Source organism: Bubalus kerabau, chromosome 14 (assembly GCF_029407905.1).
Source record: "Bubalus kerabau isolate K-KA32 ecotype Philippines breed swamp buffalo chromosome 14, PCC_UOA_SB_1v2, whole genome shotgun sequence".
NCBI classification, from domain to species: Eukaryota; Metazoa; Chordata; class Mammalia; order Artiodactyla; family Bovidae; genus Bubalus; species Bubalus kerabau.
In genome coordinates, this window is record NC_073637.1 from 29,388,016 (window position 1) to 29,412,570 (window position 24,555).

The following is a 24,555-nucleotide window of genomic DNA, read 5'->3' on the forward strand; positions in this document are numbered from 1 at the left end:
CAGGAGAGAGAGTCCAGTTGGTTAGCCTCAGGCATCATTTCATGCCAATCTTGCAGAAGGCTGTCCAGTTCAACTGACATTTCCACCACCCTGCATGACTTCTTCAGTCTTTATGAAAAATCGTACCTCAAAAAGGAGAAACACTGGGGATGCTGCAGCACTAGACAGGACAAAGGTGCTTAGTGGTCACAAAGCCGAGCGTCATACAGAGAAGGAAGTCTAGTGTTTCCCCAAACTACAGCTTTGTGTAAACTAAGCATTCTGCTTTAAGCTTCATAAATTAATTGAAAATAAAATTTAAAATACATTAAAAATTTAAAAGATTTTTTTATATGGACCATTTTAAAAGTCTTTATTGAATTTACTAAAATATTGTTTCTGTTTTACGGTTGTTGTTTTTTTTTTTTGGCCCCGAAGCATGTGGGATCTTAGCTCCCAGGGATGGAACCCAAACATCTTACATTGGAAGGCAAAGTCTTAACCACTGAACTGCCAGGGAAGTCCCCCAAAGTATATTCTTATGCCAAGACTTTATATATGCAAAATAGTAAACCCTGAAAATTACTAGATTCTTTCTAGTTTTTCTAACATATATGGTTATCTTCACACAAATCTCAATTTGAAAATGAGCGTGTTTTTCGAAGTTATATAAATTAAACTTGTGCTACCCAAGTTAAAGAATGGTGTTTTTGAGTGGCATTCCTAATATTATCATAAATACATTCCAATACATGCCCAAAAAGTAATCCCACAATGTACCCTGCAAAGTATATAGAACGGCAAAGTTTTCAGATTTGAAATGGAGAGCTTAAAAGAAGAAGGGAGGGGAGGTTCCCTTTTCTCCATTATTTCCAGAACACTTTATCAGTAAGAGAGAGTAACTGAAAAGTGGTAAAAGTCACAAGTGTAAAAATGATGATGTCTACACGGTCAGGGATTAGGTCAATAGATTTACAATACATTGTTCTATCAATTTTAAGTTCTCAGACATTTAACATATCTCCTTTTTTTGTGACAAAATAGACAGGGAATATGTTGTTGATGATAAATGAAAATTATGAACTCATCTACAGAAGCTTGATCTGTGCAGTTTCCTGCAAGTATGAAGGTGAATGAGGAAAAGAACAGGAACAGAGTCTACCCAGTTCCAAGGGATTAACACTAGCCTTATTTAGAGTGTGACTGTAGGTTAATCACTAAACAGGCATTATCTCCTTTTGTCCTCACAGCCTTCCATAAGATAAATATTATTATCCTCAGTTTACTTACAGAGGTGTTGAGACTCATCAAGGACAGATAGATCACAGTAATTCCCCAAAGCAGGATTCCTAGCCAGGCACACCTGCCTTCTAGCTCTTGCTCTTTCCATGACGACCTGTTGCTTCTACCATGACTCCAGCCTTGGGACTTGGTTGGTAGACGGAGCCTTCCTCCAGCCTCCAGGGTCACCTCATAAGCATTTATGAATGTCTCCTCTTCAGTGACTAAGTCCAGCACCACATAACTAAACTACTGAATGTTGTTTGCATTTTTAGCTTCCATTTAAGTTCCTCTCACTGTAACTTCTCAGGGAGTTTCTATTAGCTATTCATAACCCTTCATCTTATCCTGTTTTCATTGCTTTCTCTACAAAGCAGACAGGTGTATAAAAATCTGTTACTATGCTTTTCAATCCTAACAACAACTCTGATGCAGTTGGAAGAAGCTAATCATCCTTAGTTTGCAGAACACCTCATAACCTGATAGTGTGTGTATCCAGGGTCACTGTGTGTGTGTGTGTGTGTGTGTGTGTGTGTGTGTGTGTGTACGTGTGTGCTCAGTCATTTCCAACTCTTTTGCAACCTCATGGAACGTAGCCCGCCAGGCTCCTCTGTCCATGGAATTTTCCAGGCCAGAATACTGGAGCAGGTTGCCATTTCCTTCTCCAGGCGATCTTCCTGACCCATGGATTGAATCTGCATCTCCTGCATTTCCTGCTTTGGCAGGCAGGTTCTTTACCACTGTGTCACTGGTCCCCATATTGGACCACGATGCAGTTGGTGCTTGATTTCATATCTGTCTCTGCTGCCACCTCCTGATGGCATTAATGCCACTGCATTAACTATTTACTCAAGGCACTGGGCAGTATTCACAAAAGGGTGGCACTTAAGATTAATTTGCAGTGTGTCTCAGATCATATTTACAGGCCCATTTTTAAATTCAGTGAACTATGCCCTTAGTTTGTCTATTTATTTACTATTTCTCTTGTGGGAAAACCACAATTCAAATATGATATCTCCTTGCAACATTTTGAAGAATACTAAGTGCTTTGTTATTATTTTCCTACTTGCTATTCCTTATAATCTATCTGTAGTTAGATTTGGATTTCTTATCTCTATTTTCCAGATTAAAAAAACAGGGCAAAATGTGCCCCCATTTACAAAAGCTACTATAGACCATCAGAGTTTTGGTCTAGCCCATTGTTCTTGCTCATCTCTCTCCCAAATTAATATATGAGATGGTGTTTATATGTTACTAAAATTTAAAGGTTCTCATCATTCAAAATATTTTAGATTATGTTTTTAAAGGAGTGATCATGGATACATTTAGTAATTTAAGCCTCAGATATGCATCTTTGAAAACACAAAACAGAAATATGATGGAAAATAAAATTATACATGAAAGGAATAATAACACTAATACCTATAATTTAGCATGTAGCATGTGCCAGGCACTTGGACAAGCACTCCATAGGATATTTATCTTATCAGTCACCCTTTGCTATTGTCTGGATGCTTCTGTCCTGTATCCCTCATCCCCCACCAAATTCACACACTGGAATCCAAACACCCAATGTGATGGTGTTAGGAGGTGGGGCCTTTGGGAAGTGATTGGTCATGAAGGTGAAATCCTTATGAATGGGAGTAGTGCTCTTTAAAAAGAGATGCCCCTCCAAAGCTCCTTAGCCCTTTCTGCCACAAGGACACAAAAAGTCTGTAAACTGGAAGAGAGCCATCACCCAACCATGCCAGAATCCTAGTCAGTCTTCCAGCCTCCAGACCTCTAAGAAATAAATTTCTGTTGTTCATAAGTCACCCAGTCTGTGATATTTTATTATAGATGCCCAAATGGACCAAGACAGTCCCCAAATGATTTTACAGGAGAAGAAACTGAAACTTAGGTTAACACTTAGCTCTGCTGGTGAGTGGCAAAGCCACAGTTCAAACAAAGAATTCAACTGACTTCAGGTTGAATGTTCTTAGCCTCACTGGCCATACTGCCTCTCTAATTTTCTTTACGTATACTTTAACAGCTCATGTTCTACACAGATTCTGTCTTGTACTTGGTAACTTACTGTTCATGCATTGCTACTGGTAGCTATCCTTGCAGGTATTCATGCACTTGTTATCCACTCTACACTCTATTTTCTAAATATTAAGATAGGTATATATTCTAAGAACTTCTCCCAAGTAGTCTCCATGAAATTTCAAAAAGAACAGAACTCCCAGTAAACAGCATTCTTAAGTCATTAACACATAATGTACCACACGCTTGTAGACACTGGGAATATGAAGGTGAATTAGAAGAAATCTCTACTCTCATAGAACTTGATGTCTGGTTAGTGTGCTGGGGAGCAGATGATTATGTAAACAGATAAACAAGTGTTATAATAAAGATGGGCATACATGCGATGGGAGATTAGAGGCAGATGCTAGAGAATAATCATGCTTGAGGGAATCTCCATTTCTGGGTAGGTGTTTATTGAGCTTGTCCTTGAAGGATGGAATATGATTAGGCAGAATAATAAAGGCATGACTTCATAGCATATAAAAAGTATGTGTTCTGAACAGTAGATGCTCTCTGTATATTAATGAAAGAAAGACAGCAGTACATGATGAGGTTTATGGATGACTTAGAGATGATGTCTGATTCTGGAGAGTTTGGACTTACACATGGATGTGTTATTGCTAAAATGTTTTAAATTTTATAAAGTCACAATTTGAAGATGCAATAGTTGGTCACAAAAATAAAAATGAAAATTATTATTCAGTTCAGTTCAGTCGCTCAGTTGGGTCCAACTCTTTGCGACCCCCTGAACTGAAGCACACCAGGCCTCCCTGTCCATCACCAACTCCTAAGAATGGGATGGACCAACCAATCCTTTGGTGAGCCAGTTGTCTTCCTAGAAACCTAGTAAGTTACAGAAGTTAATTTCTCACATTTACTAATGTTTCCAAGACCCCAAAAGATTTATTGTTACTGTGTTATTTTGTCATTCTCCTGGTTGACTCCCCAATTCTACTCTCATGGTTAGATTGTGACTGGGGATCAAGAACTATGATATACATGGGTTAAGTGCAACTTCTGTTGAGAGTGATATGCTATACGGAAAGAGGATGTGATTATTATATAAAATATGTGGCAATAAGATTGAAAATGATATATAAATACAGCTTTGTAATAAACCACATCTCCCATGTTGCTGTTGTTCAGTTGCTATGTCCAACTCTTCGTGACCCAATGGGCTGCAGCACACCAGGTTCCTCTGTCCTCCATTACCTCCCAGAGTTTGCTCAAATTCATGTCCATTGAGTCTGTGATGCTATCTAATCATCTCATTGTCTCCCACTCTCTTCTCATTTTCCCTCAGTCTTTCCCAGCATCAGGGTCTTTTCCAATGAATCGGCTGTCCGCATCAGGTGTCCAAAGTATTAGAGCTTCAGCTTCAGCATCAGTTCTTCCAATGAATATTCAGGGTTGATTTCCGTTAGGGTTGACTGATTTGCTCTCCCTAGCTCTTTGTGAATTAGTGAATTATAAATGTATTTGTTTGTCATTACATTTGAAAATGCAGATATCTTATCCTTTTGGGAAGAAGTCAACTTCAATGAGGTTAATAGCAAAACATTAAAGTAATAATGTAGTGGTTAAGCCATGTGGAAATTATACCATGATTCTTCACATTTGTAACACTATTTTTCACAAAGCAGAAAATACTGCTTTATCCTCTGAAAGCATATACCATCGTAAATGTTTTTTAAAAGATGAATTTACCTATATAAATGTCTCTTATAGAAACAAATGGAACCATTGTATATTGGTTATATTGCCTCAGTGTGTAACAAACACCTCATCAAATATTTTCCACTGTGTCATCTCTAAGTGACCATTGCTGTCCTTTATTTCCTAGACTGACCCCCATAGTTCTGAGGGGTTTTGTGCTATTTGAAAAAGAAGGCACAGGCCTCTTCAATTCCTTAGCACGTTCTGCATCACCTTGGAAACTAATTGTGTATATCAGAAATTCCACTCTCCAATCTCAAGCTCATCAAATGCTACAGTCCTGCCCCAAGTACAGCATGCGATGCCAATTGCCTGTCAGAAATGCAGGTGGGTCCTCAGTGTATTGAAGATAATTATTGCCTTTTAGATATTGTAAATGGTTAAGTGCTTATTAAAATTAATTACAGAGAATTATCTTACCTGGCAGGGCCAGGGAATGGGATATTCTGGCTAGTGGTTCAATTGAAAGAAAGAGAAAATAAAAGATGATCGTGCTCCTGAGATTCAGTCTGGGTGTGTGTGAGGGGACTGGATTTTTCCAGCATGTTCTCTTTCATCTAGAAGATCATCACAGGATACCATCAGATATCTAAGTAGAAGCAAAATATTTTTCAGGATTGTTGTCAACTTTGGTTTAAATGATCCTCCAAATTCTTTGTCAGGAAGATCTCCTGGAGGAGGAAATGGCAGCCTGCTCCAGTATCCTTGATGGGAGAATTCCATGGACAGAGGAGCCTGGTGGGTTACAGTCCATGGGATTCCTCCACTGCGCCTCTCACCTGCTTTTCCACCTATCTTGCTTTTACAGCCTCCTCCACTAGTTCATTTTATTTATCTCATCTCTTAAATAGTATTGTCCCTAGGACTTTGTCTTCAGCCCTATTTTGATATCTCTGCTGCTCTCAACTTGTGTGACATAATCCTTTCATAGAGCTTCAATTATAAAACAAAAAAATTTCAAATCTGATTTGATCTCCATTTGTGACCTCTGTCCTCAGTGAGAATCCCTAATGCAATCACATACTTGAGCTAAACAGCGCAGACATTATTGCCACCCTCAACACTCTGTCTCCACTTAGATTTCATAAATCGATTGATACATCATAATCACCTGGTCATTCAACTTAGAAAACATTTCCATATACATCAAAATGGATTTGTTACTAACTCTTGTAAGATTCTCCTCCAAAATGCATTTCAAACCCTATTCCCTGTCTTGCTTTCCAGTGATCACTGGCCTAGCTTGGGTTTTGGTTTCTTCACCCTGAGTTTATTCTAAAAGTTAAGGCATACGCTGATCTTGCTGACTCCTGTCTCTTTTGTTTCTTACCTATCTTACATCCTGCTTCCAGCACATCTTAATGATATAATCCCTGAGATAGTGGCTCCCCAGACTCAGACTAAAGTCCAAATTTTTGGAGCAATATGAAAAGTGCTTAACAATTTGAGACAAATATACACATCTAATCTTTATCTCTCCTATAGTAAAAGCCAAATACAGAAACTTAACCCATTTGACATTAAATCCTTTCTATAGATTCCATGCAGTTTTCCAGTGCCTTCTAAAAAATAAACTATAAAACACTGTGCTTTGGAGGTGATGCTTGGAACCTCACTGCCACTGTTAACAGCATCTTTTCTGAGGTTTTGGTCATTGCCTCAACCTTGTGGAAACACTTGAATTGTTTCTACCTTTGGCTACAATGAATAGTGCTGTTCTGTAAATATTTGCATTTACAGAACAGGGTTCATGTGGATGTATGATTTCATTTCTCTTGGATACATACCTAAGAATGGAATCAAATAGTAACTCTATGTTTACTCTTTTTGAAAAGTGGATGAACTTTTTTTCTTAAATGACTGCACCATTTTATATTTCCACCAGCTGTGTACAATGGTTCCAGTTTTCTGCATCCTCACCAACACTTGCTATTATCTATTTGATTCGAGCCATCCTAGTGGGAGCCAAGTAGTAGCTTGTTGTGGTTTTGATTTGTCCTTTCCTGAAGACTTAGGTCAGGAGGGGCAGCGGTGAGGAGATACCCCTCGTCCAAGGTAAGGAGCAGTGGCTGCGCTTTGCTGGAGTAGCCGTGAAGAGATACCCCACGCCCAAGGTAAGAGAAACCCAAATAAGACGGTAGGTGTTGCAAGAGGGCATCAGAGGGCAGACACACTGAAACCATACTCACAGAAAACTAGTCAATCTAATCACACTAGGGCCACAGCCTTGTTTAACTCAATGAAACTAAGCCATGATCTGTGGGGCCACCCAAGATGGGTGGGCATTGTGGAGAGGTCTGACACAATGTGGTCCACTGGAGAAGGGAATGGCAAACCACTTCAGTATTCTTGCCTTGAGAACCCCATGAACAGTATGAAGAGGCAAAATGATAGGATACTGAAAGAGGAACTCCCCAGGTCAGTAGGTGCCCAATATGCTACTGGAGATCAGTAGAGAAATAACTCCAGAAAGAATGAAGGGATGGAGCCAAAGCAAAAACAATACCCAGCTGTGGATGTGACTGGTGATAGAAGCAAGGTCTGATGCTGTAAAGAGCAATATTGCATAGGAATCTGGAATGTCAGGTCCATGAATCAAGGCAAATTGGAAGTGGTCAAACAAGAGATGGCAAGAGTGAATGTCGACATTCTAGGAATCAGAGAACTAAAATGGACTGGAATGGGTGAATTTAACTCAGTTGACCATTATATCTACTACTGCAGGCAGGAATCCCTCAGAAGAAATGGAGTAGCCATCATGGTCAACAAAAGAGTCCAAAATGCAGTACTTGGATGCAATCTCAAAAATGACAGAATGATCTCTGTTCGTTTCCAAGGCAAACCATTCAATATCACAGTAATCCAAGTCTATGCCCCAACCACTAACGCTGAAGAAGCTGAAGTTGAACGATTCTATGAAGACCTACAAGACCTTTTAGAACTAACACCCAAAAAAGATGCCCTTTTCATTATAAGGGACTGGAATGGAAAAGTAGGAAGTCAAGAAACACCTGGAGTAACAGGCTAATTTGGCCTTGGAATACAGAATGAAGCAGGGCAAATACTAATAGTGTTTTGCCAAGAAAATGCACTGGTCATAGCAGACATCCTCTTCCAACAACACATGAGAAGACTCTACACATGGACATCACCAGATGGTCAACACCAAAATCAGATTGATTATATTGTTTGCAGCCAAAGATGGAGAAGCTCTAGACAGTCAACAAAAACAAGACCAGGAGCTGACTGTGGCTCAGACCATGAACTCCTTATTGCCAAATTCAGACTTAAATTGAAGAAAGTAGGGAAAACCACTTGGAAAAGGCAATGGCACCCCACTCCAGTACTCTTGCCTAGAAAATCCCATGGACAGAGGAGCCTGGTAGGCTGCAGTCCATGGGGTTGCTAAGAGTTGGACACAACTGAGCAACTTCACTTTCGCTTTCCACTTTCATGCATTGGAGAAGGAAATGGCACCCACTCCAGTGTTCTTGCCTGGAGAATCGCAGAGACAGGGGAGCCTGGTGGGCTGCTGTCTATGGGGTCACACAGAATCGGACATGACTGAAGTGACTTAGCAGCAGCAGGGAAAACCACTAGACCATTCAAGCATGACCTAAATCAAATCCCTTATGATTATACAGTGGAACTGAGAAGTAGATTTAAGGGACTAGATCTGATAGAGTGCCTGATGAACTATGGACAGAGGTTCGTGACATTGTACAGGAGACAGGGATCAAGACCATCCCCATGGAAAAGAAATGCAAAAGAGCAAAATGGCTGTCTGAGGAGGCCTTACAAATAGCTGTGAAAAAAAGAGAAGCCAAAAGCAAAGGAGAAAAGGAAAGATATAAGCATCTGAATGCAGAGTTCCAAAGAATAGCAAGAAGAGATAAGAAAGCCTTCTTCAGTGATCAATGCAAAGAAATAGAGGAAAACAACAGAATGGGAAAGACTAGAGATCTCTTCAAGAAAATTAGAGATGCCAAGGGAACATTTCATGCAAAGATGGGCTCAATAAAGGACAGAAATAGTATGGACCTGACAGAAGCAGAAGATATTAAGAAGAGGTGGCAGGAATACACAGAAGAACTGTACAAAAAAGATCTTCATGGCCAAGATAATCACGATGGTGTGATCACTGACCTAGAGCCAGACATCCTGGAATGTGAAGTCAAGTGGGCCTTAGAAAGCATCACTACGAACAAAGCTAGTGGAGGTGATGGAATTCCAGTGGAGCCATTTCAAATCCTGAAAGATGATGCTGTGAAGGTGCTGCACTCAATATGCCAGCAAATTTGGAAAACTCAGCAGTGGCCACAGGACTGGAGAAGGTCAGTTTTCATTCCAATCCCAAAGAAAGGCAATGCCAAAGAATGCTCAAACTACCGCACAATTGCACTCATCTCACACGCTAGTAAAGTAATGCTCAAAATTCTCCAAGCCAGGCTTCAGCAATGTGTGAACTGTGAACTTCCTGATGTTCAAGCTGGTTTTAGAAAAGGCAGAGGAACCAGAGATCAAATTGCCAACATCCGCTGGATCATGGAAAAAGCAAGAGAGTCCCAGAAAAATATCTATTTCTGCGTTATTGACTATGCCAAAGCCTTTGACTGTGTGGATCATAATAGACTGTGGAAAATTCTGAAAGAGATGGGAATACCAGACCACCTGACCTGCCTCTTGAGAAACCTCTATGCAGGTCAGGAAGCAACAGTTAGAACTGGACAGGGAAAAAGGAGACTCGTTTCAGATAGGAAAAGGAGTATGTCAAGGCTGTATATTGTCACCCTGCTTATTTAACTTATATGCAGAGTACATCATGAGAAATGCTGGGCTGGAAGAAGCACAAGCTAGAATCAAGATTGCCGGGAGAAATATCAATAACCTCAGATATGCAGATGACACCACCCTTATGGCAGAAAGTGAAGAGGAACTCAAAAGCCTCTTGATGAAAGTGAAAGAGGAGAGTGAAAAAGTTGGCTTAAAGCTCAACATTCAGAAAACAAAGATCATGGCATCTGATCCCATCACTTCATGGCAAATAGATGGGGAAACAGTGGAAATAGTGTCAGACTTTATTTTTTTGGGCTCCAAAATCACTGCAGATGGTGATTGCAGCCATGAAATTAAAAGACACTTACTCCTTGGAAGAAGGTTGTGACCAACCTAGATAGCATATTCAAAAGCAGAGACATTACTTTGCCAACAAAGGTCCGTCTAATCAAGGCTATGGTTTTTCCTGTGGTCATGTATGGATGTGAGAGTTGGACTGTGAAGAAAGCTGAGCACCAAAGAATTGATGCTTTTGAACTGTGGTGTTTGAGAAGACTCTTGAGAGTCCCTTGGACTGCAAGGAGATCCAACCAGTCCATTCTGAAGGTGATCAGCCCTGGGATTTCTTTTGAGGGAATGATGCTAAAGCTGAAACTCCAGTACTTTGGCCACCTCATGCAAAGAGTTGACTCATTGGAAAAGACTCTGATGCTGGGAGGGATTGGGGGCAGGAGGAGAAGGGGACGACAGAGGATGAGATGACTGGATGGCATCACTGACTGGATGGACGTGAGTCTGAGTGAACTCTGGGAGTTGGTGATGGACAGGGAGGCCTGGCGTGCTGCAATTCATGGGGTCACAAAGAGTCAGACACGACTGAGCGACTGATCTGAACTGAACTGAACTGAAGACTTAGGACATGAGAAACTTTGCATGTGTTTATCGGCCGTTTTTAGACCTTCCTTGGAGGAGTGTCTAAACTATGATTTTTTTTCATTAGTATCATTTATTATTTTGGTCTTAGACTGCTCTTTCACTTACTACCTCTGATGTGATTTAATTTTTGCATAATTTTCCCCCAAAAGACATATCATGTACACATATAATGTAAACTATTCCTCCCCCAGTCTTGTTTCCTGTACAGCAATTTTTCCTGCAGGTCACAGAAGGATCTCAGATATAATATTTTATGTCCACTAAAGCCAGATAATTCTCCATTGTTTGTCATAGTATGTCGCACAGAAGCTACCATGAAACATGGACTCTCTCTTTTTACCACTTTTTCTTGTTAGTGTTCATATTCTCTCAGTGTGGCCCAGTCCATAATGCTGGTATTTTATAATGTTCCTCTTTAGACCTTTCTATTAATCTGAAAAGATTTATGTTTTTCCTTTCAATTCATGAATGCTAGTTCATCTCCCTGGATTGGATTCATGTTAGGCAACCAAAAAGCTGTTCTTTGGTGTTTGTTCAGTTCCTGATTTACTAGGGAGCTGGTCTCTTTCCCAGTTCCCATACACCCACCATGTCTCTTACTCCCCAGATTTTGAACTACCCAGAGTTGGTTTTATAGCTTACCCCCTCTGTATATATTGCATCAGGTGTCACAACTATTATTCTCACTTCACCCCCTAGTTCCTGTGTTACATTCACTATCTCCAACTTCCCAGCTCCTTCTGCTTCTCTGGGATGCTTCCTGGAACCTGTAAGAACATCTCCAAGATGTCCTCTGCAGCTCTCATGGTTGCCTATGAAGCCTACACCTGTTTCCAATATTCTTAATACTAGAGATTTGGGAGTGTGCAAACAACAGCCTTAAATTACCATCTACATAGAAGTTGTTTCACAGCCAGTATGTGAGCAACAGAGAGCAAAGAAATTAGTCCAAATGCTGGTAGCAGGATCTGTGCTCAGGCTCCTTGCCTTCAGAGGTTGTGAGCAGGAACATCACAGTACATGGTGGGGTGTGGCAGAAGAGAGGGCTCCGGGCAAATCCATCAGCGCCTAATTTATGGGACCATGAAAACAACGCGTGGCTGCTCCATCCTTCAGGTGCTCCCGCAGTGATGTGCATGGATGGGTCAGCCACCCCATTCACCAAGTTACTGGTTTCTTCAGTGCCAGGAGAGCATGCGTGTGCGACTGGCCCAGTCCTTGTCAGAACATTCTTAAAAGGTGTGTGTCCATCTGTGCACACATGCGTGTATGGGTATGTGTGAGTCTGTGAAATCTCCACGCATCCTTGCCCTCATTCCAGCCCTGGTGAGGAGCGTGTGCTCTTACCTAGGTCAGCCCTGTGTACTTCCCCATGTGATGGATACTCTAACCTTCTAACCAGCTGTTTCCCCCACACCCCTCTGCAGGAACACTTCTCCCACTGATGTTTCCCTCTGCCCAGCAGATCTGTAACTTTTCTCTGATAGTTCTTGGACCTTTCCTATATTTCATCTCAATGAAGCTGCCTCTACATTTGCAGTCCAATCACATTTCTTTCCATTCTAAAGTCACAGGTTATTCCCTCGCCTCTCGTTTCCTGCTTTATAGCTGTATCAATTTAGTTTAAAGTCCCCTCAACCCCTTTAGAATGACAGAGGAAAGCTGTATGTTATTTATGAAAGAGGTGAAAGGAGACAGAGACAAAGAGAGGAAAGTAACATATAAATTACCAAAAAGAAAAAATAGGGGTAGTGAGAGAAGTATTTCATCTTCTTTTTGAGATACATGGGAAACTTGCACCTACTGTGAAAATGTGCACACCCATAACAAAGTTTACACAATAAAAATGCAGCAGTCATTCACTTCTTTCCCACAAGTCTTCAGATGTGCAAACTTCTCTGGCCTAAATTCCATCTGATGGAAAAAGCAATTCATTCTCTTGATGCTTTCTTATGTTTTTATATACATACTTCTTTTTCAGGGGCCCAATATTCATATAAAATAAGTATCACTGAACTGGTTCTAAAAAGTTAAGCCTTTTTATTCGATCTTGGAACAGTGAAATGCTTTAAGCTGTTGCTAAAGCAAATCTTATTGGCAAATTCATTGTTGTAGCCACATGTTCTGGGAAACAAACTCACTCAGAAGGACAGTGCAGAGAGTGGAGGGCAGTTTATTACACCGGCAGGCCCAAGGCAGAGTCTCCTCGTAGCCAAGGACCCCGACCAGCATTTGTGAAAATCTTTTATACCCCATGTGTACGTGTCTGAAGCCACCACTCCAAATTCCTTGAGACTTACATAAACCAAGGAAAATACAATCCCAATAACCCCATCATTCCCGTGCTATGTGCTCATGTGCTCAAACAGTCAAACAATTAGCCAATAATCAGTAAACCTGAGGTTACACTCCAATAGATACAGAAAAATTTATGGCCTGTCTAGACGAAGGGGTGATTAGTGTATGTTTTCTCTTAGGCGATGAGTAACCTAGATATGATTCAAGGTTCCCCGGTCTGGAGGGGGTCTTATCCTTCTGTTGTTTTCATAGGCACTAAACACAGAATTCAGAGTCCATTGGAAAGGTGGCTGAGCATGATGAGCATGAACAGGCCTAAGATGGAGTCCAGGCCTTATGAATTCCTTCTTCATCATAACTGGAACCTACAGTGATACTAATAATAAATGTTTATGGAGGGCTTGCCATGTGTCAGGCGCACTTCTAAACACACAGCTTGCTTTGTCTCATCAAAGTCTCCTTTCAGTTTTGTATGTCTTATTATGTGAGTATGTACTTAGTTGCTCAACCATGTCCAACTCTTTGTGACTCCATGGATGGAAGCTCACCAGGCTCCTCTGTCCATGGGATTCTCCAGGCAAGAATACTGGATTGGGTTGCTATTTCCTTCTTTAGGGGATCTTCCTAGTCCAGGAATCAAACAAGGGTCTCCTGCACTGCAGGTGGATTCTTTACTATCTGAGCCTCCAGGGAAGCCCATGTATCATTATCGTTGAGCTGAATTAAGGCACAGAGTTTCAGTAACTTGTCCAGTCCTCAGTAAGACACTAAACAGAACTGTGATTTACCTGCAGGGACTCAAGTCACAGAGCTATTATTCATGACCACACCTTTATGCAACTCTATTAACTACACCATCTATTGATACAATTTAACATGATATTTTTCTATTTGAATCAACCCAAGTTTGCCCAGGGCAAACAGGTAGTATAACACTAGAAAGTGCCACTCACATCAGTACAATGTGAATTGTGCTCCTAGGAGATGGAAGGCAGTATGGGGCTTCCCAGGTAGCACTAGTGGTAAAGAACTCACCTGCCAATGCAGGAGATGTAAGAGACAAGAGTTCAATCCCCTAGAGGAGAAAATGGCAACCCACTCCAGTATTCCTGCCTGGAGAATCCCATGGACAGAGGATCCTGGCGGGCTATAGTCCGTGGGGCCGCAAAGAGTTGGACATGACTGAAGTGACATAGTACAGGGTCTTCAGCATGTCATGAAATTTCCTTGGTGTTATTCTTGCCATCATGATATGTCTGAACATCTAGTTTAATAAACAACTAAAAGGAAATTAAATTTTGACCAGAAGAGAAGAATAAAGATAGTGCTTCTCCAACTGTAATCAAACATGCAAATTTCTGAGTGCAACCCGCAGTGTTCATGGGAAAGTTAACAAGGTTTTATGGATCTACTGACACAGACAGTCCCCTGAACAGACAAGAAATGCTGCGGTTTGTGTGGAGGAGACGAGAGAAGAGTGTTACTTTCCTCTATTTTTTGCTCCATTGTCATGAACATTAAGGATGTTTCTGTTTTTCACTCTTGTTCCCCCACAATTGCTGGCCGCTGCAGTAAATCAACAACTTCATCTCCAATAACTTAGCGCAGCCAGCCTCTGTGCTTGTAGCCCCAGGTGGGCTCCACAGATTACAGTTTCCTGATCTTTGGCTTGGTTCACATCACAGGACTGGGCTGGGTGTTAATCCCCTCAGCCAGCATTTTTTTTTTTTTAAGATTATTCTGCCCTTACTACTTTTGGGCCATGGCTTGAATTCCAACCCACATGGTACCCTGACCGCTGGCTGATATAGCTGGGATTCTTGTTTCCTGTTTCCCTCTTCCCCATCTATTGTGGGAGGCCTCTCTGACCAAGACAGTTCCCACTGATCCCCTTGCTTCTATTCTTCAGCCAACACATCAGACTCACTGACCCTTTAGACACCAACTCTCCCTCTGACCACTGCGCCTTGACTTGGTTTCTCTAGAAGGTGGCCATCCTCTGGAGTTAGCATTTGTGCCTCCTAATGTGCCTAGTGGAAACTTAAATAAGGAAGAGAAGTAACTATGATTTCATTTTAGCTTCTAATTTGTCTTATTTATTTCTATGGAAAATTGAGTTGGGCTACATATGAATGAAATTAAAAGACACTTGCTCCTTGGAAGAAAAGCTATGACCAACCTAGACAGCATATTAAAAAGCAGAGATATTACTTTGCCAACAAAGGTCCACAGAGTCAAAGCTATGGGTTTTCCAGTAGTCATGTATGGATGTGAGAGTTGGACTATAAAGAAAGCTGAGCGCTGAAGAACTGATGTTTTTGAATTGTGGTGTTGGAGAAGACTCTAGAGAGTCCTTTGCACTACAAGGAGATCAAACCAGTCAATCCTAAAGAAAAGGATTGGAAGGACTTCATTGGAAGGTCTGATGCTGAAGCTGAAACTCCAATACTTTGGTCACCTGATGTGAAGAACTGACTCATTGGAAAAGACCCTGACGCTGGGAAAGATTGAATGCAGGAGGAGAAGGGGATGGCAGAGGATGAGATGGTTGGATGGCATCACCGACTTGATGGACATGAGTTTGAGCAAGATCCAGGAGTTGGTGATGGACAGGAAAGCCTGGTATGCTTCAGTCCATGGGGTCACAGAGAGTCTGACATGACTGAGCCACTGAACTGAACTTATGAATGGATGGAAAATCCAAGGAAATATTAAAGACATTGTTCTGACTCTAGAGAGAAAGATGGCTTTTAGAACAACAGGGTTGTTTTCTTGTTTATGAGAAATAAAACAGTGTGTTCCAAAAAGAAGATAAGAAGACATGATTTCTAGTCTCAAAACATGCTGATAAGACTACCTGAGGAAGTAACACTAAACCTGGTTGAAAATAAGAGGTCACAAGAGACAAATACAGATGCTACACATCACAGGACTTCAAAGGAGTTTAAAAAAAAAAATTGAGTTGAGCTGTAAAGGATAAAAATAATATGGAAAAAATCCAAAGGCATCCTGTTTAATTGTCATATAATGTATATATAGGAAAATAGAAAATTGATCAGAGAAATCCACCTGGCAATTTCAAACACTGTTGAAATTCTTGACGGTCAGTATAAATATTAAAATAATGAACTTTGTTTTACTGTCAAGAGATAATAAGAAGGTTTTTTCAGTACATTCTTCAGATTTGACTGCTTTGCAGGTATCAGTACCAATAAGAATAAATTTCAGGTTATAGACCTGCCTTAGAGAAGTCTTCAGATTTTATAGAGCTGTTTGCCGCAGTAAGATCCACTTTGGTTTTCCTTTTATCCAGCTAAAAGAATGATAACGATGCCACCATGAGGAATATGAAGCATAAAATTTTCTATTTCTATCAGATAGTGGAAAACCTAAACGGTGTAGAACTCATACACGCTGAACGAAAGCCATTTAAGCAACTTATTGCACTTCCGAAGGCAATTAGAAATCCTCTTTCACTCTTAGATGTTCAGACCCGTCAGGAGCTAATTAACTGCTTTGGCGGCAGAGGGATGTTGGCAACACAATTCACAGTTTCTGAATGGCTGCAAGGTATTTAATTTGAACAATGGAAGAATTAAAGGGCAGCCGTTAGCAAGAGTATCAATAGATAGAGTATGCTGCCTAAACGTTTCTTATTCAATTTCAAACATGAACTGCCTGAAGATTTATTTTGGGGTGAATTTTCATATTAAGAGAGCCTTACATTGCAAACACCAGTGAGGGAAGCCATCACTCTGTAACTGTGCCTGCTGCTGCTACTGCTGCTGCTAAGTCGCTTCAGTCGTGTCCGACTCTGTGTGACCCCATAGACGGCAGCCACCAGGCTCCTCTGTCCCTGGGATTCTCCAGGCAAGAACACTGGAGTGGGTTGCCAGTGCCTTGTAGATGCTAATAGACTGTTTCTAGTCAAGAGCAACACGAGAATGGGATGAAAATGGTGTTCACGGCATCAAGGTCTGAACCGCGAGGCTTCTGCTAAGCCTAAGTCTCTAAGCAAAGGCCAATCCCAGCCCACCTGGCAACAGTTATCTTTAAAAATAGAAGAATATATTCAGGATCTATTAAGTACCCGCTTCTGTCCATGCAACTTTCCAGGCAAGAATACTGGAGTGAGTTGCCATTCCCATCTCTGGGGGATCTTCCCAACCCAGGGATCAAACCAGGTTTCCTGCATTGCAGGAGGATGCTTTACCATCTGAGCCACTGGGGAAGCCCATTAAGTACTTGCACTGCTACTTATTACCTCTATATTCCACACTCACCCTCTGTCTCAGAAGGAACAACTCACCTTGAGGTTTTCTCGAATCCTTTCTGCATTAAGCAGTCTCTAAGAGTTGGGCACGACTGAGCGACTTCACTTTCACTTTTCACTTTCATGCATTGGAGAAGGAAATGGCAATCCACTCCAGTGTTCTTGCCTGGAGAATCCCAGGGACAGGGAGCCTGGTGGGCTGCCATCTATGGGATCGCACAGTCGGACATGACTGAAGCGACTTAGCAGCAGCAGCAGAGAAACAAGAACAAAGAGATTCCTATTCATAGCTTGATTCATCCGTATCTATGTATCTATAACTATATGGAGAGAGATAGGCTTCCTTGGTGGTTCAGTGACAAAGAACCCACCTGCCTATACAGGAGACTCAGGTTCAATCCCAGGGTCAGGAAGATTCCTTGGAGCAGGAAATGGCAACCTGCTCCAATATTCTTGCCTGGAGAGTCTCAAGGACCAAGGAGCCTTGCAGGCTACAGTCCATGGGATCCCAAAGAGTTGGACACGACTGACAGACTAATACTTTCACTTTTCACTTTTTTCACGGCTTCCTTCTCACCTGAAAGGACTGCTGCCTATAACTAAGAGGCAGCCTTGCAGGCAGAGCGAAGAAACCAAGAGCAAGGATCCTGGGGCAACAGAGAGTCTGGCATCCTTTGGAATGAACACTTTTGCCCGAGCCATAGCAGAGGACAAAGAAATGTGGTACAGTCAGAGAGCTATGGAAGATGGTCTAGACCAAGGCAAGGAGTTTGGATTTTCATGTAAATCTCTTGGGGAGCCATGGTTGAGTTTTAAGTGGTGAAAGTGACTTAGCCTGACTTATCTTTTAAAACAATCATATCCCTTTTAATTTTGAATTACTGCTATTTTGGTAAATATTTCCTTGCAAACTAGCCAGTGAGCATCTCAAGGTCTGGAACAGATTTTTTTTTTTTAATTGAAGTGCAATATTATAATGGTTTTAAGTGCACAGCATAGTAATGCTATATTTTTACAGATTATACTCATACAAAATTATTATAAAATATTGACTGTATTCTCTGGGGCCTACATTACAGTTTGGTAACTTATTTTAAACCTAGTAGTTTGTGTCTCTTAATCCCTTCACCTAATTTCCCCCTCCCCTCAGTAGTAACCACCAGTTTGTTCTCTGTATCTGTGAGTCCTTTTCTGCTTTGCTATATGTGCTTGTATGCTTTATTTTTTAGATTCCACATACAGGTGAAAAGCTACAGTATCTTATTTGCCTGACTTATTTTAACTAAGCATAATGCCATCCAGGTCCATCCATATTATTACAAAAGGCAAAATTTTGTTCTTTCTTTGTGATTGGGTAATATTCCATTGTATATATACCATGATTTTCTTATCTGTTCATCTGTTGATGGATACTTGGAATGCTTCCATCTCTCTCTATTGTGAATAACACTCTGTGAACATTGGCGTGCATGTATCTTTTTGAGTTACTTGTTTTCTTCACTAATATCCAGGAGTGGTACTGATGGCTCTTATGGCAGTTCTATTTTTAATTCTTTTGAGGAATCTCCATACTTTTTTCTATAGTGACTGTAACCAATTTACTACCTTTTCCCCAAAAGTGAATGAGGGTTCCCTTTCCTCCACATCTTTGCCAAAACATTATTTCTTGTCTTTTTGATGATAGTCATTCTGACAGATGGGAGGTGATACATCATTTTGGTTTTGATTGACATCCCCTGATGATTAGCACCTTTCATATGTCTGTTGGCTGTGTGTATATCTTCTTCAGAAAGATGCCTATTTAAGTTCTCTGCCCATTTTTAAATTGTTTTTTGATAATGAAGTTCTTTATATATTTTAGATACGAACTTACTTTGGTTGTGTCTCTTATCTTTTCCTAACCTCATTTCTCCAGGACAAGGACAGGATCTCATTTGTTCTTTCTCTCTCTGATTTCTGCATAGTATATCTGGTAACTATACCTTAAACAAGGGTGTTTGATAAGTCATTTGATAGCAATTGTCAAAACTGATTTGAAGTCGCTCAGTCGTGTCCGACTCTTTGCGACCCCATGGACTCTAGCCTGCCAGGTTCTTCCGTCCATGGGATTCTCCAGGCAAGAATACTGGAGCAGGTTGCCATTTCCTTCTCCAGGGGATATTCCCAACCCAGGGATCAAACCCAGGTCTCCAGCATTGAAGGCAGATTCTTTACTGGCTGAGCCACAAGGGAAGTCCAGCAATTATCAAAGATTGGGCCAAAAATATGTCCACAATTGATGAAGTGGGGTAACACAAATAACACAGCTGCTTTTGAGATCAAATAGAAAACTGGAAAGGCAAGTGAAAAAAGAGTCCTTTGTCAGTATGTGGTTATCTTGAACTGGTAGAATGGCAATCTCTGTACCCGGCAAACAAAAACACAATGGAGCAACTATAAGAAAGTAAGCGAAAAGCAAATAACAAGAACAGGTTTTGATTAATTGATTTCTCTTCCACTCAACTACTTGTGGGAGTTAATTTTCTGTGTCATCTTGAGTCAGCTATAGGGTGCCCAGATATTTGGCTGAACATTATTTCTAGGTGTATTTGTGAGGGTGTTTCTGGATGAGATTAACACTTGAACTGGTGATGTGCTGAGGCCAATTTTCTTCCACAAAGTGAGTGGCCTCATTCAATCCAGAAAGGCCAGAACGGACTAAAACTCTCTGCCTTTGAGCTGGGACGCTAATTTTCTCCTGCTTTGTACTTGGACTAGAATTGAAACTCTACCATTGACTCTCCTGGTGCGGACTTCTCAGTCATCATAATCCCATGAGCCAGTAATATGTACATACATACACACATATGCCAGAGAAGGCAATGGCAACCCACTCCAGTACTCTTGCCTGGGAAATCCCACGGATGCAAGAGCCTGGTAGGCTACAGTCCATGGGTTTGCGAAGAGTTGGACACGACTGAGCAATTTCACTTTCACTTTTCACTTTCCTGCACTGGAGAAGGAAATGGCAACCCACTCCAATATGCTTGCCTGGAGAATCCCAGGGACGGGAGCCTGGTGGGTCGCCGTCTATTGGGTCGCACAGAGTCGGACACGACTGACGTGACTTAGCAGCAGCACGCAAATATGCATATCCTATTAGTTCTGTTTCTCTGGAGAATCCTAATACATTATTTATAATGGAATTATGATCAGGAGTGAATGTTTAGAATATATATGAAAAATGAATGCATTACTGAATACATGACTGAATACAAGAAAAGCAGCGTTCATGTGAATAGGATTGAAAACACATATTGGACACTTCTGGCCACCTCTAAAATCTGAATGGAAAGGATTAAGTCTTTCCATTAGCATGCATTTATGATTTATCATTGGAGATGTAATTAGTCTCTGAAATTATCCTTTTCCAGAAGTTCGTTCATTTTCTATTTCTCGGTATTAATTTTCTTATTATGCTTAAGCAATCTCTTGCTGATTAGCATGCATTTAAATAGCCAGGGTAATTTATTAAATTACATTTTTATAGACAGGTTAAATTATTTTAATTACATGTTTTAAACATACCATTAAATAAATATGATGATGTTAAATGTGTAACGATAGGATAGTGACAATTTAACAAGGGAAGCCCAAGAGTACTGGATTGGGTAGCCTATCCCTTCTCCAGCAGATCTTTCTGACCCATCAAACCAGGGTCTCCTGTATTGCAGGTAGATTCTTTACCAACTGACCTATCAGGGAAGCCCAAGTGTATAGTAATAAGTTCTCATAGAACCCTTTGAATATACTGTATTTTGCATTTTTCAAATGAGTGGGAAAAATGTTAATGGCACATTGTAGGAAGAGCTTGTGAGATGCAGAACTCATTGTAGCCTTAAGGAAAATACAGTTTGTCATCTTATTAAAAATTACATGGAAAAGGACTAAACGTTTTGACTTAGATTTGGTTCCCCAGGAAATTTTACATAAAAATCAAATAGCATTTAATAAATGTTTGCTGTATTGTGGGCATCGATTTACCCTTAGAGTTCATAGAGTTCATTGAGAGAGGCAGAAAATAGAAGGAATGGAATGTCTGTTCCTGGTCCAGGCTGCCCCTTGTGAGTGGGGCTTACAGCGCACACTCAACCCATGGGGAGGCAATGTGGCTTCATCTACATTGACAAGGGTTGGGCTATCTCTGCCCACTTTCCAGCAGCTGCATGAATCAAACTCCTATGTTTCAAGATGAAACTGTGAGAAGCCAACATTGCTGTTAACCCCAGTACCGCCCCCACTGGCATTTCCTTATTTTATAATCATTCTTGGAGAAGGAAATGGCAACCCACTCTAGTATTCTTGTCTGGAGAATCCATAGACAGAGGAACCTGGCAGGCTATAGCCCATGGGGTTGCAAGAGTCAGACACAACTTAGTGACTAAACCAACCACCATAATCGTTCATTTCTATGATCATTTTTTTTTTCCTCATAAAGTTGGCCCTTCTTTATTCAAGAGGATTAGACTTTTTTCTGTACACTTTGCCTTTGGACACAAACATTACCTGAAAGGCAAGATTCTTTCCTGCATTAGGCTTGTCGTTTGTTCTCTTTAATCATCACACTTAACCTTCAGTGACAGTTCTCTTTAATAATTACATTTAATCTTCAGAGAGTTATACTTTTCATGTCCTTGGAGAAAAGACGTGTGAAAGGGAAAGTGTCAGCATTACTTAAGTCACAAAGAGGCTTTATTAATTCACTTGTGCACATCTGATTTAATTTATATTTTCTTGGATATTAACTTTTAAAGGCCAGAACATATAGCTATTAAAAATACCATAAAGCTGTTAGTTTAATATTTAAATGGTAACATAATATACAAAGAGGATAAAAACAGAGGACATACTAGTTGGATTTTAGCTCAACACCTAGTAGTTATGACACTGCAGGTCACAGCATTTCCCAAAGATGCCAAATCCTTGTATATATACAGTCCACATGTCAGAGCAGATAATTTCTAATGCTTGCATTTCTAATGACAAGTTATAGAACACTCTAGTTCTTTTAGTAATATATCAATCAGTTTGAATTTTATGTGACTTCTTTAAAAAGACTTTAATTCCAACCTAGATAGCATATTCAAAAGCAGAGACATTACTTTGCCAACAAAGGTTCGTCTAGTCAAGGCTATGGTTTTTCCTGTGGTCATGTATGGATGTGAGAGTTGGACTGTGAAGAAGGCTGAGCGCTGAAGAATTGATGCTTTTGAACCGTGGTGTTGGAGAAGACTCTTGAGAGTCCCTTGGACTGCAAGGAGATCCAACCAGTCCATTCTGAAGGAGATCAGCCCTGGGATTTCTTTGGAAGGACTGATGCTAAAGCTGAAACTCCAGTACTTTGGCCACCTCATGCAAAGAGTTGACTCATTGGAAAAGACTCTGATGCTGGGAGGGATTGGGGGCAAGAGGAGAAGGGGACGACAGAGGATGAGATGGCTGGATGGCATCGCTGACTGGATGGACGTGAGTCTGAGTGAACTCTGGGAGTTGGTGATGGACAGGGAGGCCTGGCGTGCTGCGATTCATGGGGTCACAAAGAGTCGGACACGACTGAGCGACTGATCTGATCTGATCTTTTTCCATTTGCAAATAGATTTTCAATTTATATGATTTTTCATGAGTGTCCATAAAAATAAAACTCTGGTTTAGCACAAATTAGATTGAACCATCCTTTATCAGGAATGTATTAGTATACAAAGTGGTGTTCTGTGGGCTTAATCCAGGTTGTGTCCTTTTTTGTCAATAAAGATTTATTGGCACACAGACACACCTGTCAGTTAATGTATTGTCTGTGACCTGCTCTTGCACTACAATGGCAGAGGTGAGTGGTTGAGACAGAATCATAGAGCTACAAAGCCTCAAATATTTACTTTCTGGATTTTTACCAGAAAAACATTTGCATGTTCCTGTTTTAGAACAAAGGAAGTCAAGTGCAAAAATGATAACGAAAATCTTATCCTTATTTGAAATACCTCGGGTTAAATCAAGGCACCTCAAGAGGTTTCTTAAATCCTTTAGTGAAGTGAATTTGCTCAGTCGTGTCTGACTTTTTGTGACCCCTTGGACTGTAGCCCACCAGGCTCCTCCATCCATGGAATTTTCTAGGCAAGAGTACTGGAGTGGGTTGCCATTTCCTTCTCCAGGGGATCTTCCCAACCCAGGGATCAAACCCAGGTCTCCCGCATTGTGGGCAGACGCTTTGCTGTCTGAGCCACCAGGGAATCTCAAATCCTTAAGCAGCTTTCAAAAGTAAATTTACATTAATAAGCATTTTAAAATATGTCATAGTAATGGGAAGGAATAGGGAGCCCTGGGATATAGATTGTTTGGCCTTAACTTTTTATTTATTTGTTTTGTCCCTAACTTTAAATAGCACTTATAGCAACTTATTGAGGTTATACGACAATGTCTTTATCAAACCTTTTTTTTTTTTTTGCGTTACTGTTAATAAATTGTAAAAACTAGCTAGGGCTTTTGATGCCTGCCAATACCATCAATGGCTCAAATTAATCACAGTAACAACAACAACAAAAGAACTCTCTTCAAACTGAGGACAGTAATGCATAATAATAAAAACTTTCCAGGTTTTTGTGATTCATTAAGAAAGTGACTTAACAGATTAAATAAGATTTTTGCGCATGGGGCCATGCTAATCTTCTCTGTATTGTTCCAATTTTAGTATATGTGCTGCCGAAGCGAGAGACACTGATATGTAGAACAGTCTTTTGGACTCTGTGGGAGAGGGAGAGGGTGGGATGATTTGGAAGAATGTCATTGAAACATGTATAATATCATATATGAAACGAGTCACCAGTCCAGGTTTGATGCATGATACTGGATGCTTGGGGCTGGTGCACAGGGATGACCCAGAGGGATGGTATGGGGAGGGGGGAGGGAGGAGGGTTCAGGATGGGGAACACATGTATACCTGTGGCAGATTCATTTTGATATATGGCAAAACCAATACAATATTGTAAAGTTAAAAAATTAAATTAAATTAAAAAAAAAAATTCCCAATTGAAATGAGGTTGGACTTTCTCATTATAATCCTTTTACTGAATTGTGTTCCAATGAAGTCAGAAGTATACTCTCTACAGATCACTGCAAATTCTCATTTTAATTGTTTTAACTGTCATATCCATTCTAAATATCTCTTATGTCATGACATTTTACTCTGTAATGCAATA

At 40.6% G+C, this 24,555-nt stretch overlaps 1 non-coding gene across 1 annotated transcript; it reads right to left on the bottom strand.

The window, feature by feature from the left end:
- Positions 1–23,968: 23,968 nt before the first annotated feature.
- On the bottom strand, positions 23,969–24,074 carry LOC129627473 (U6 spliceosomal RNA). The gene has a single exon (XR_008702619.1). It is a non-coding gene; the product is annotated as a U6 spliceosomal RNA (small nuclear RNA).
- Positions 24,075–24,555: the final 481 nt, after the last annotated feature.